The sequence below is a fragment of the Mixophyes fleayi genome, chromosome 3 (assembly GCF_038048845.1).
Source record: "Mixophyes fleayi isolate aMixFle1 chromosome 3, aMixFle1.hap1, whole genome shotgun sequence".
Lineage (NCBI taxonomy): Eukaryota > Metazoa > Chordata > Amphibia > Anura > Limnodynastidae > Mixophyes > Mixophyes fleayi.
Genome location: NC_134404.1, coordinates 64,619,438 through 64,632,238, shown reverse-complemented (window position 1 = coordinate 64,632,238; position 12,801 = coordinate 64,619,438). Strand labels below are relative to the sequence as shown.

Genomic DNA, 12,801 nt, shown 5'->3' with positions numbered 1-12,801 from the left:
AGAGGGTAAATCGAAATAAGATTCTGTGTTAGGCGCTCCACTCAGGTATACATCAGTGTATATATCTAGAATAACCACAAATATTCTAAAAATAACGAAATATGTATAAAAAATTGATACATACACTTGTGCTCCCCTCTTAGTGCACTCGAATATAAATACATTAAGGTCCACACTTTTGGAATGAGTCTTATTCGTGACTGATGAATGATGTTATAGCTCCATCATATATAGAAAAATACAAAATGATACAACATACTATAGCATTGTTATGGGAATGATATAATAGTCCACCATCACTCAAACAATGATGTAATCTTGTAAGCGTGTTGCGTCCAAAGGAATAAATCAAGAACTGAAACACCCTGTGATGATGGTTACCGAAACCCCTTTTGGGGTGTATGTTTACCAGATATGCTCAAATTATATGCCTCTTCAAAGGTCTTTACTTGTGTTTTTCTTTTCTAACTTCGGATAGCCCAAATTCCATGTACTGAAGCTATAAGTCACATGCTTTACTTCCGCGTTCCTGCGTGATTTATTCCTTTGGATGCAACAATGATAAAATGAATTGAAGTCAACAAGCGTGTTTGCTCTAATTCGGACACACACCGTGTTATTTCATAGTGTGAAAATATTTTCAGTGTAGTAATCAATAATAATCTGTAATAGTTTAATTAGTAGTCTTCTTGATTAGAACAGCTTTTGTGCTCTCTGAATACTTTTCTCAGACATTATGCATTCATTATAGATAGTGTTTTGTGTGTGCTCGGCTGAGCTCTCTCCCTATATGTCGTTCTACCACCTACCTTTTTTAACTTGCTCTGCCACGTTTTCCACACAATATTGATTTGATCAATTTGGCATTAAATTAATTGAAATTAGCAATAATTAACTCCAACACCAGCGTTGTGCTCTGCCACTGTCTGTGTGGAAAGTGCACGTGACACGACATACAATTCTTATTTATTATCATCAGTTCTGTAAATCTCCAGCCTGCTCTGTTTCACAAACAGTTTTCTCAGGATATATTTCAATAAAAGGCTCATCAACAGGCAACTTTTCTTTGTCTTAAATGTTGTTAAGCTTTTTTTTAAAAAAACCAAATCTGGTATAAATTTTGTGACTTATGTTCATGAGGCCCAACCTGCGTTGGTGAGGCCCGACCAACGTCAGCGAGGCCTGGCCTACGTTCGTGAGACCCGACCTAGATTAATCATATTACACAGTTCTGTACAGAGGATACATAGTCATTCACATCAGTCCATGCCCCATTAAAGCTTACAAAAATCTAAGTTACCTAACACAGAAACCAGAGAGCAACTAGAGAAAACTCTCACAAACACGGGAAGAACATACAAATTCCCAACAGATATGGTCCTGTTCGGCACTGATGCTAACCACGGTGTCAACAAAAATATCGTTTATTAGTGTTTTACAGATACCTTTAAAGTACATGAATGTAAACGCTTGTGTGATCGAGCCCTAAACGGTTATAGTCTAAATGAATAACTAAAAGACTTTGAAGACTTGTTATCCAAGTACCAATAACCCTGTTCGATTTTTGTTTATCATTTGCCTAATTGGAAACCAATCTTTGATATAGTTACAATCATACAATCCACAAAATGTGTTTTAATTGCAGCGATCTGCATTAAGTAGGTTGGTTGATCTGCGATTGTATTTATGTTGGTTAAAATCAGCAACAGTAAATAATTATCATCCTTTCTATTGTAAATACAGCTCAGCAGGAGGGAATAACAGACAAAGAGAACTGCTTCTTTGGAATGTAGCAAAATTAGCTGTTTCAACCTTGGGTAATAAACCCAAGATAGAGAGTTTATAACTGGGTCCTGACCTTTCACCGTGCTCACATCTATGCTGCACCCTGGAGTTTAGTCACTGGATGTGCTAGTCAACTGCTATAACAACTAACTCTACGCTGTATATTTACTAAACTGCAGTTTGAAAAAGTGGAGATGTTGTCTATAGCAACCAATCACATTCTAGTTAGCTTTTTTTTAGTACATTCTACAAAATGACAGCTAGAATCTGATTGGTTGCTATAGGCAACATCTCCACATTTTCAAACCCGCAGTTTAGTAAATATACCTCTACATCTCTTCTCCTGATCTTTCCCTTCCCCTCCTTTCTCATATATATGACTGCCTCTTCGCCATCTCCTCTTGGATGTCTTCATGATTTCTAAAAATGAACATTTCTAAAACAGAACTCATTGTCATCCCTCCTTCTCAATTCCCTTCTCACCTTGACCTTTCTATCAGTGTCGACAACACAACCATTTCTTCTGACCCCCACCTCCACTGCCTAGGAGTCATCCTTGACTTCTCCGTCTCTTTTGCCCCCCCATATTCAATCCTTTGCCCAATCTGTTGCTTCCAACTTTGTAACATCGCCCGCATCTGGCCCTTCTACCTCAGAATGACACCAAAATGATTATCCACTTATCATTTCCCGTCTTGATTACTGTAACCTTCTCCTCACCGTCCTCCCCTGCTCTCACCTCGCCCCCCTTTGTTCTATACTTAACACGTCCGCAAGATTCATCTTCCTTTCACGCCACTCCTTTTCTGCCTCCCCTCTCTGTCTCCCTTAACTACAGAATACTTTCAAACTCCTCACCATCACTTACTCCATTCACACTCCCTCCCGCTCCCTGCACTTGGCCAATGATCGTCTCCTCTCCTCCACCCTGATCACCTCATCCCATTCCCGAATCCAGGATTTCTCCCAAGCTGCCCCCTCCACTGGATTTGCCTCCTTCAAACGGACACTTTATTATTATTATTATTATTATTATTATTACTATTACCATTTATTTATATAGCGCCACTAATTCCACAGTGCTGTACAGAGAACTCACTCACATCAGTCCCTGCCCCATTGGGGCTTACAGTCTAAATTCCCTAACGCACACACACACACACAGAGACGGACAGACAGAGACGGACCCACACAGACGGACACACACAGATGGACACACAGACTAGGGTCAATTTGTTAGCAGCCAATTAACCTACCAGTATGTTTTTAGAGTGTGGGAGGAAACAGGAGCACCCGGAGGAAACCCACGCAAACACGGAGACAACATACAAACTCCTCACAGATAAGGCCATGGTCGGGAGTTGAACTCATGACCCCAGTGCTGTAAGGCAGAAGTGCTAAATCACATCTTGCTTAAAACCTACTAGCCATCCACCTAACCCTCTATCCATGCTCGTCTCTTCACCTCACTCTTCACGGTCCCTTACTTGTTCCTCCTGTGCTTGATCCCATGACTCCCCTTTGCGTGTGCTGTCTGTTTGCCCTCCCTTTAGGATGTAAACTCTCTTGAGCAGGGCCCTCTTCCCTCCTGTCTCTTTACCATTTCTTCTGCTCCAACTCCACTATAATTGCTATGCCTGGAGCCTCTGGAGTCTTGTTTTTACTCGTTTATTGTTCTGTACTGTTTACCTGGTATGGTCCACTGTTTGTATTGTGTACGGTGCAGCGAAAACCTTGTGGCGCCTTATAAATAAATGATGATAATAATAATAATAATAATAATTATAATAACTCTTCAACAATAGAGAATATTCCTCCCCAATCTCCTCAAAGCAATGGACTCTTATAGCAAACTATAAGGATATATAATATTAATTATACAAAATATGAGGACATGTTTTTCAATCTATCACACAAAAAAATACAATATCTCACCTTCCAATTTGATTTTAAATGACAGAAGAAAAAATAAAATATTTGAGGGGTTTTCCAGATCTTATTTCTAGGATTAAGTCAGAATTCTACTCCTGGAGGTCATTGATGATTGCCATGGTTGGGCAGGATCATTGCAGTTAAAATGAATATACTCCTAAAACTTATCATAGTGGTCCTGATTCATAAACTATATATGCCATATGTCTTTAACCATGGACTTAAACCATTAACAACATTAAACTTATCACTTTAATCAGAAATAACCACACGACAACTTTTAAATTGGCAAAATGAAACTTGTTTATTTATTTTATTTTAATTTTAATCCTGACCTAAAATTGGCGGCGAGAGCATAGCAGTCAGCAGGAAAAACGCAAAGCCAAACAATGGGAGGTCATACACTTGCCCACTGGTCCCAGGAGTAAACTCCTTTACGATTGACCTGGAATTAAATTTGGGCTAACGAGGCAGCTGCGCCCCTACTGGACTCGACATTGGTGCCTGCTCAAAGCCTTCCAAGGGGTCCTTCAATCAGGAGGACCATGAGTCATGATTCTTCGGAGGGGGCAATGACCCCAGTCATACTAGTAACACCATCTGCTCATTGACGGCTGACTGCCTGCTCTCCTACTGACACGATCAAACCTGTAAATCGAAATCTCACCACCCGGGCAGGAGGGTGGCAAACGATGCAGGAACAAGAGATTGGCCCGCCCACAGGAAGAGGATATAACTACAATCTCTGCTCCTCCCTGTGTCCTCATTGGCCATATTCTGCATCATCATCATTAACCCCTTCCCAACGTTTAAATTTCTGTCAGACCATATGCAATTAGTTTAGGCACGTTCAGCCTATTACTTCTCTCCTCATTAAGGAATGTAAATGCCAATATGTGCAGTATTTTGCATTAAATCGTTCTGCAAACGCCCAGAACCAGACCATACACCAGAACATCCAATTCATCTTTGAGCGCAAAGAAACCTAACGACAGCCTATGATTTCAAGGACAGAAAGAGGAGGGGAATGGGCGTATGCAGATAGTCAATGTACAGTAACTGTGTGCCATGCTCGAGCACATGCAGCTGTGTCCGATTCAAGCTCTCAAAGGTACATATTTTTCTGTCATATCACTTGTACCAGCTACAGGGCAGGTGTAAGAGCAGAATGATAGTGATGACGGTAGCGTATGCATGCTTGAACATGTGTTTGCAATAAATAGCAACTGTAACAATGCATTTTATGTAGAGTAGAAATTAATAACATCCTAATAAATGTATTTAATTGGGAAAAAGATTTTTCATTTATGACTATTATTAATAGTCTACAATAAGTGAATACTTTTTGTTCTATGTGGTCTACTGGGATTTTATATTTCATATATGTATTGTTCATATCCTGCATTGTGTTGTATATTTCTCAATATGGCTAGTGTCGTATATGCAGAACATACCTAAATACGTATTCAACAAGAGACGTTTGTTCAGATAGGCTTGTACTTGAATACAGATGTGCATATGCCTGCATTACGTCCATATCTTTTTTTTAAAAAGACACATTACGTTTGTTTTGTTTGCCATGATTAATCAGGCCCTATGTGAACTTCAGAGCAATTAGACTTCCTAAGGAACTTGTTCTATACAGATACTGCACAGATACAAAATTGATATGGAAATGTGAGACAGTCCCTTTCCTTACTGGGAAGAAAAGCAGGCCATTTGGAAACCCATGTACAAACTTGCTTTGCAATACTTAAGCTGCCCACCCTCCAGTGTGTACTCTGAACGAGTGTTCAACACAGCAGGGAACTTAGTCAGTGATCGCCGTAGAAGGTTACTTCCCAAAAATGTGGAGAAAATGATGTTTATAAAAATGAACTACATCTTCCACGAGGAAGACCTTCACCATCCAAGACATCCAAGCACTGACTGTTCTCTAATGGCGGATTCAAGTGGTGATGAATTGATAGTCTGTGATGATGACGTACTTTCTCCATTTCAATTAATATTGTACAGTCTATAACGGCTGAATTTTTTGGTATTTTATACAAGTGGAGGGGGGCCTAGAGAGACAGAAACCAAACTGGCTTTCTCCATTTCAATTAATATTGTACAGTATATAACGGCTGCATTTTTTTGTATTTTCTACAACTGGAGGGGGGCCTAGAGAGTCAGAAACTAAACTGCCTTTGTCCATTTCTTTACGTATTTAAGTATAAGTGTAGGGTGTAATATCCATCCAAAGATGATGACTGCATTGCCAATATTCATAGATGGAGAGGAAGACAATCTGGTCTGTGTGTAGAATTAATGAAGGCCTACCAGGAATTAAACTGTCTTTTGGATAATTTATTAGCTTTACAATTACATTACTTATCCAAGAAACAGGTGGAGCACTAAATTTGGTAATTTTAGGCCAAAAAACATTGATTTTTAAACTAAATAGCAAAACAAAACCAAACAAAACCAAAACCAAAACCAAAACACGCAATCACGGTTTGGCAAAACCAAAACCAAAACACGACAGTAATCTAGATCCAAAACCAAAACCAAAACACGGGGGTCAGTGAGCATCTCTACTTTTAATGGTAGCATTGTATATTTTGCCTTCTCTATCCTTTTGTGGGTGATAGGGAATGTGGTGTTTTATGTACATCAATTTACACATTTTTTAAAAAGCTTTTCCTGTAAAATGCATTACATGATCACTTTCTATTACTTGAGGAAACTCATAACTGTATATTACTTCAGTTACCAATTTCTTTGCAGTTAGGGATTCAGTTGCAGAGACAACTGGGAACACTTCTACCCATCCTGAAAATACATTTACTACAATAGAACATACTGGAATTATTTTGCCTTATAAAGCTCTATAGAGTCTATTTGATACCTTGAAAATGGATCATCTGTATGAGGAATATGAGAGGTTTCTGAGTTTGATACCTGGATTTTCCTCAAGCTAGTCAAACATGATTCACATTTTCTTGCAGTAGCTGTGAAGAAGCTGATTGGAGTGTCCTGTGACTGTTCGTGGGGTAGTGTCCTTCAAATGTATTGGATTGTTGGATACTCCAATATCTTCAACTGTTTTACTTGTGACAGGTTGTTGAGAGGACCCTGCAATACAGGACTTTGCAGCTTCTGTGTCCACTAAAAATGTGTATGACTGTTGCACAATTATAAGGTGAGTTAAAATGCAAATACAATTTGCATTGCCTCTGCTAGGCATCAAAAATGCACCTTAATAAGTGCAAAAATCCCATCTTGAATGGATGCTCCAAAATAGAAATAATTGCCACATAAGGTCAGAAAAGCCCAAAGGTATTTCTAATAGTATTAGACAATGTAGCCCAATGACAATGGCATTAATAAGCTCCCTATGATCAAGGGTATATGTTAAAATCCCTGTCTGAATAAGTAACTGGGGAGCGATCAGGGAGAGATATCAACTTGAGTAGATGCTCCAAAATTGGAGTGATTGCCACATAAAGTCAGAAAAGCCCAAGGTATTTCTAGTAGTATTAGGTAATGTTGCCCAATGACACTGGCATCACGAAAATAAAGAGATGTTATATTGCTAAGCTCCCTGCGATCGCGGTATATGTGAAAATCCCTGCCTAAATAGGTAACTGAGGAGCGATCAGAGGGAGATAAATGTTAGCTGGATAATGAGGGAAGCGAGACAAAACGTCTATGTGCGTTTTGCTCTTTGGCTTTTTCAAGCATGTGAAGCTGTCCTCATGTACCTTAGTCATTGGGTGTCTAGAAGAATGTTTCTGTTGTCCATGGTCTCTGTCTTCTTGGATTCCTGCAATTATAGTACAAATAACCCTTTATTTCTATTGCAATTAAAGCAAATGACAGAATCCTTAAGTTTGGTGAATCTTGGCTGTGGTCTTGGCTGTGAGGCCATTTTACAGATGGCTTCTGCAGCTTTGATCTGCATGTTCATGAGTTTAAGCTTTTTGTTCTGTTACTTCGTGTTGTAGTTGTCATCATTTTGTTTTGCAAGATCATGTAAACAGGTAATCAGGTCTGCTTTCCAGGCGGCATATTAAGTGTTAATCTGTCTCTAATCCTACTTTTTAGACCTTGGACAAAAACAGTTCTCTCTAAAGGTGCTAACTGCAGGTTAGTGAGAATGTGGAAGTTGTGTCATCATATTTACCCAATCTAATTGATTGAGTAAGCATGTGTGAAATGCTCCTGTAAATAGTGTTGGTACCATTTGTACCAAATAGAAGATGATAAATAGTCAAAACTTGTTTTATCTACTGAATTACACCTTCAATGTCTGCCCTAGGCTTTGGATGCTTTTCATTAATTAGATGTAACTCAGATTTAGACCACGAGGCCTGAAATCTGTATGTGGGGAGTCTCTCGGAATTAAAATGGCCACCTCCTTAGGCATCAATACATGGACATTGGAGACAATTTCTGAACTGTGTCATCATGCCACAGGTGGCGAAGCCAAATACGTCTTGTACTGGCTCAGCATCAGAGATCATCCCTATTTCAGGGAGTCTCCCTGACATTCAGGGAGAGTTGGCAAGTATGAGGTACCTCAGGGACAGTAACATCCCTTAAGTGTAACCCTCTGTCACTGTGTTTAGTGTGGGGTGCAAAGGGTACACAGTGCACCTCCTTCTCAAGCCCTGGCTAGCTGAGGGGCATGGGTGTAAATGATCAGGGGGTACCTGCACATGCAGGTATTTTTTTGTAAGAAGTGGGACACAGGTGATGTCACTTTGTGGTGCAGTGCAATAAAAGTCACAATATTTTGGGCGCAAGACCATCTCTATGACAAACTGAACTCTCTATTTACACTCCTCTTCCTCCAGCACGATAATCATAATGGTTGCAGCAATAAATAAATATATACAGCTCCTTACTCTCTCCAGCACAGTTCTTAATGAGCAATATGAATATGGTTACAAATATATCTCCTTACTCCTCCTGCACAGTTCTTAATGTTATCTAGATGTCATATAACATAATTCACAGGTCTCTTGCACTCCAGTACTCCATACTTCACTGCAGTTCCCCCTTCTCTGCAGGGGGCACTCATATGGATGCTGACAGGCAGCCAGCTTCTCCTCAACTCAGTTCTGACACATGCTGTGTAACTCTCAACTGCAGCTCACCCCTCCTCTGCGGGGATGATCTCTCCTTTAGGCTCTGACACTTCTCTTTGTGGGGCCTATTTATTAAACTAAAAACTGTGTTCAAAGCCCCGAAAACAGAGGTTTTCGGGGATTACAAGCAAAATTGCTATAACTATGACTGCATCACAGCAGATATCTCAGATATCTGCTGCTTTGCATATCTCTTCGTTTTACTGAGCATTTCCCATAACAGTGTATGGGCACTGCTCAGTAACACTATGCATACATATATCAATAGCCGAACTGAAAAAAAAATCCATGTTAATGTACGCCAACTGAAGCTGGCGCACATTAACATAATTGAAAATTTCAAACAGCTCTGCTCCGAAGAGCAGAGCTGCACAGCGCATGTGTGGAGGGATCATATGATCCCTCCATCACATGCCTCAGGTTCTTCATTCAGGGATCTCTGTGCGCATGCCCGAGGCTACTGGTCGGCGCATGCGCACAGGGATTGGAAGAGGGATGAGCAGCATCGCAAAGGGAAGAGAAGAGAAGACTCAAGTGAAAGGTAAGTGATACTCTTTACAGGAACAGTCGGTTTTCGGAACGGCTGTTCCTGTGTTGATTTTTTTATAAATATGAGAAACTGAAAATAACGAAGGGTAATAAATAAACCCCTGTGTATGCACAGACCCTGGCTCTGACACTTCAGCTACCATGCCCCTTGTAGCAACCCTCACTCCAGGGTCTCTTCCATGCAAATTGTCCCCCTCTCTCTTGGGCTTCTTTTTAGTGACATGGGGTTCTCCTTCTCTCTGGGATTAGGGACTCCTCCCCTCTATATATGCAACCACCCTGCTGGCTTTAGACAGTACATACCAGGTTCTCCTGGTCACAGTAGTTCCACAGCTGCTCACAGTTCAGCCAGAATCACAGGGTAGCTTTATCTCCAACACATATGCAGCTCCTACATGCAGCCACTTTCAGCAATTCCCCCTTCTCTCCAAGGGTCTTTGCTCTGGGGACTCTCCTCCTATTCAGGCATACGTTACTTGCCCTTGCACAGTCACCGCGCTCACACTCCCACTAAGGGAGCCTGGGAGGAAGCTCCCAGATCCCCAGCTACATCTCTTCTCTCCCTGCGTCTCTCTCTTTTTTTCCTCGCTGAAAGCCCCTCCTTCTTCTCACTCAGTCTCTCACAGGCTGGGCTGGGTTATCACCATAGCAACCAGTTTGTATCACTTTTCACAAACACTTAGCTTGCTCTCTAGGTCGGCGGTTCCCAAACTGTGCGCCGCGGCTCCCAGGGGTGCCGCGGCACTGTCACTGGGGTGCCGCGGGCCAGCCATAAAAAAAAAGAAGTAGCACATAAACTTACCAATCCACCGGGCGCCGGGACCCAGCAGCCTCCTCTCTCCCGCAGCTGTCACTGAATATCGACGTCAGTGACAGCTGCGGGAGAGAGGAGGCTGCTGGGTCCCGGCCCCCGGCGGATTGGTAAGTTTATGTGCTCTTTCTTTTTTTAATGGCTGGGAGAAGCGGAGGAGGACAGCGGGCAGCGGAGGAGGACAGAGGACAGCGGGAAGCGGAGGAGGACAGAGTGACAGAGGACAGCAGAGGAGGACAGAGGGCAGCAGAGGAGGACAGAGGGCAGCAGAGGAGGACAGCGGGCAGCAGAGGAGGACAGAGGGCAGCAGAGGAGGACAGAGGGCAACAGAGGGGGACAGAGGGCAGCAGAGGAGGACAGAGGGCAGCAGAGGAGGACAGCGGGCAGCAGAGGAGGACAGTGGGGCAGCAGAGGAGGACAGCGGGGCAGAAGAGGGGGGCAGTGGGCAGCAGAGGGGGGCAGCGGGCAGCAGAGTGACAGAGGGCAGCAGAGTGACAGAGGGCTGCAGAGGGGGGCAGCGTGACAGAGGGCTGCAGAGGGGGCAGAGTGCCTGGATGCAGAGAGGGCAGTGTGACAGAGGGCAGAGGAGGGGGACAGAGGGCAGAGAAGGGGTACAGCATGACAGAGGGCAGAGGAGGGGGATAGCGTGACAGAGGAGGGGGCCAGCATGACAGAGGGCAGTGAGAGGTGACAGAGGGCAGAGGGGGCAGTGTGAGAGGAGGTAGAGTGACTGGATGAAGAGGGGGAAGTGTGACAAAGGGCAGAGGAGGGGGACAGTGTGACAGAGGGCAGAGGAGGGGGACAGAGGGCAGATGAGGGGTACAGCCTGGCAGAGGAGGAGGACAGCGTGACAGAGGGCAGAGGAGGAGGACAGCGTGACAGAGGAGGGGGACAGCAGGACAGAGGGCAGTGAGAGGGGGCAGAGGGGGCAGCATCAGAGGGGGCAGAGTGACTGGATGCAGAGGGGGAAGTGTGACAGAGGGCAGAGGAGGGGGACAGTGTGACAGAGGGCAGAGGAGGGGGACAGAGGGCAGATGAGGGGTACAGCCTGGCAGAGGAGGAGGACAGCGTGACAGAGGGCAGAGGAGGAGGACAGCGTGACAGAGGAGGGGGACAGCAGGACAGAGGGCAGTGAGAGGGGGCAGAGGGGGCAGCATTAGAGGGGGCAGAGTGACTGGATGCAGAGGGGGCAGTGTGTCTGGATGTAGAGGGGGCATTTTTGCATACAACTAAATAAGTATTTCTGTCCTGACCTAAATACTTATTACATTTTTTTGACCCAACTACTTCTAAAACAGGACTGCTCAGTAATTATTTTGGAGGGGTGCCTTGAAAAAATTTGGAGACTCTAAGGGTGCCGTGAACTGCAAAAGTTTGGGAACCACTGCTCTAGGTAATCTCTCCTGTATTCACTGGGGTGCAGGGTTTACTAAAACGCCACTAGTGGGCGTTACATAAGGGTTTGAAAAATTGTCTGGCTGACATAGTTTGTGTGCAGATTACAGTTGTTCCATCTGGTTCTTGTCCATCCCATTCAATGGTTGTGGTTGAAGTCCCCCTCCATTGTCTCACTGCTTTGTGAGGACATTGGTGTTGATACAGAAGCAGGTGAGAAAGCTGATATACTAATTCTAGGGTCACTAGTTGTGACTAGCGATAATTGCAGTTCTACAGCACAAGGCTGACATATTGCCTGCAGTGATGGTGCTATGGAATTAACTACCCTTGGATTCAAATGTGCTCTTCTCTGTCCCTGCTCTGCATTAATAACTAAAACAGTTAACACCTTTAGCCCATCATCGGTGGTTCAGTGATTACACTTATGCCTCACAGCACTGGGGTCATGGCCTTATCTGTGCTAAATTTATATATTTGCATGGGTTTCTTCCAGGTGCTCAGATTTTCTCCAAAAACATACTGTATGTAAGATTAATTTGAGACACATAAAGGGAATGAAAGCATGCAGGACCTCTAATAGATTCATGTAACCGCATTCTTAGACTTTTAAGTTTTGTAGCTATGTTTTTCTGTCTCACAATGTCACCAAGTCCTTTTAAAGTGTGTTCATTGAATATCCCATTAATCAGGAAATATATGGGTAAATGTTCAGTCTTTTTGTTCAATGTCTAAGAAATTATACTCTCATCATTATATACTTTCCATACATTATGGATGCTGGAGTTCATTTTCAGTAACAACTGATTTTTTCCCATTGTTAGTTATGAACACACATGCTATTACTTGGTCATACTCCAGCAATCTAATCACCGAACATAATTACTATGCTTCTAAAAAGGAAAAGTGAAGGAAAAATGATAGCTAGGATCAACCAATCAGATTATAGCTATCATTTTGTAGAATGTGTTAGATAAATCATAGGTAGAATGTGATTGGTTGCTATGGGCAAAATCTCCACATTTCATTTTTAGAAACTTTAGTAAATATTCTCCTTTTTCTCACTGAAGTTGTGGGTGTGTTGACTGTTACAGTGAAATCAGACAATCTGGCAGCTAATTAAAATGAATGAAATCGCTGCCAAAATGTCACTGTGCCACGGATCTTTGTCTCATAAGTAATACATGATCAAAG

At 42.7% G+C, this 12,801-nt stretch overlaps 1 protein-coding gene across 1 annotated transcript in view; it reads left to right on the top strand.

Annotated features, from left to right (window-relative positions):
• LOC142142664 (alpha-1,4-N-acetylglucosaminyltransferase-like) overlaps positions 1-12,801 on the top strand; it is a 76,856-nt gene that overhangs the window by 44,203 nt on the left and 19,852 nt on the right. The window lies entirely within an intron of this gene.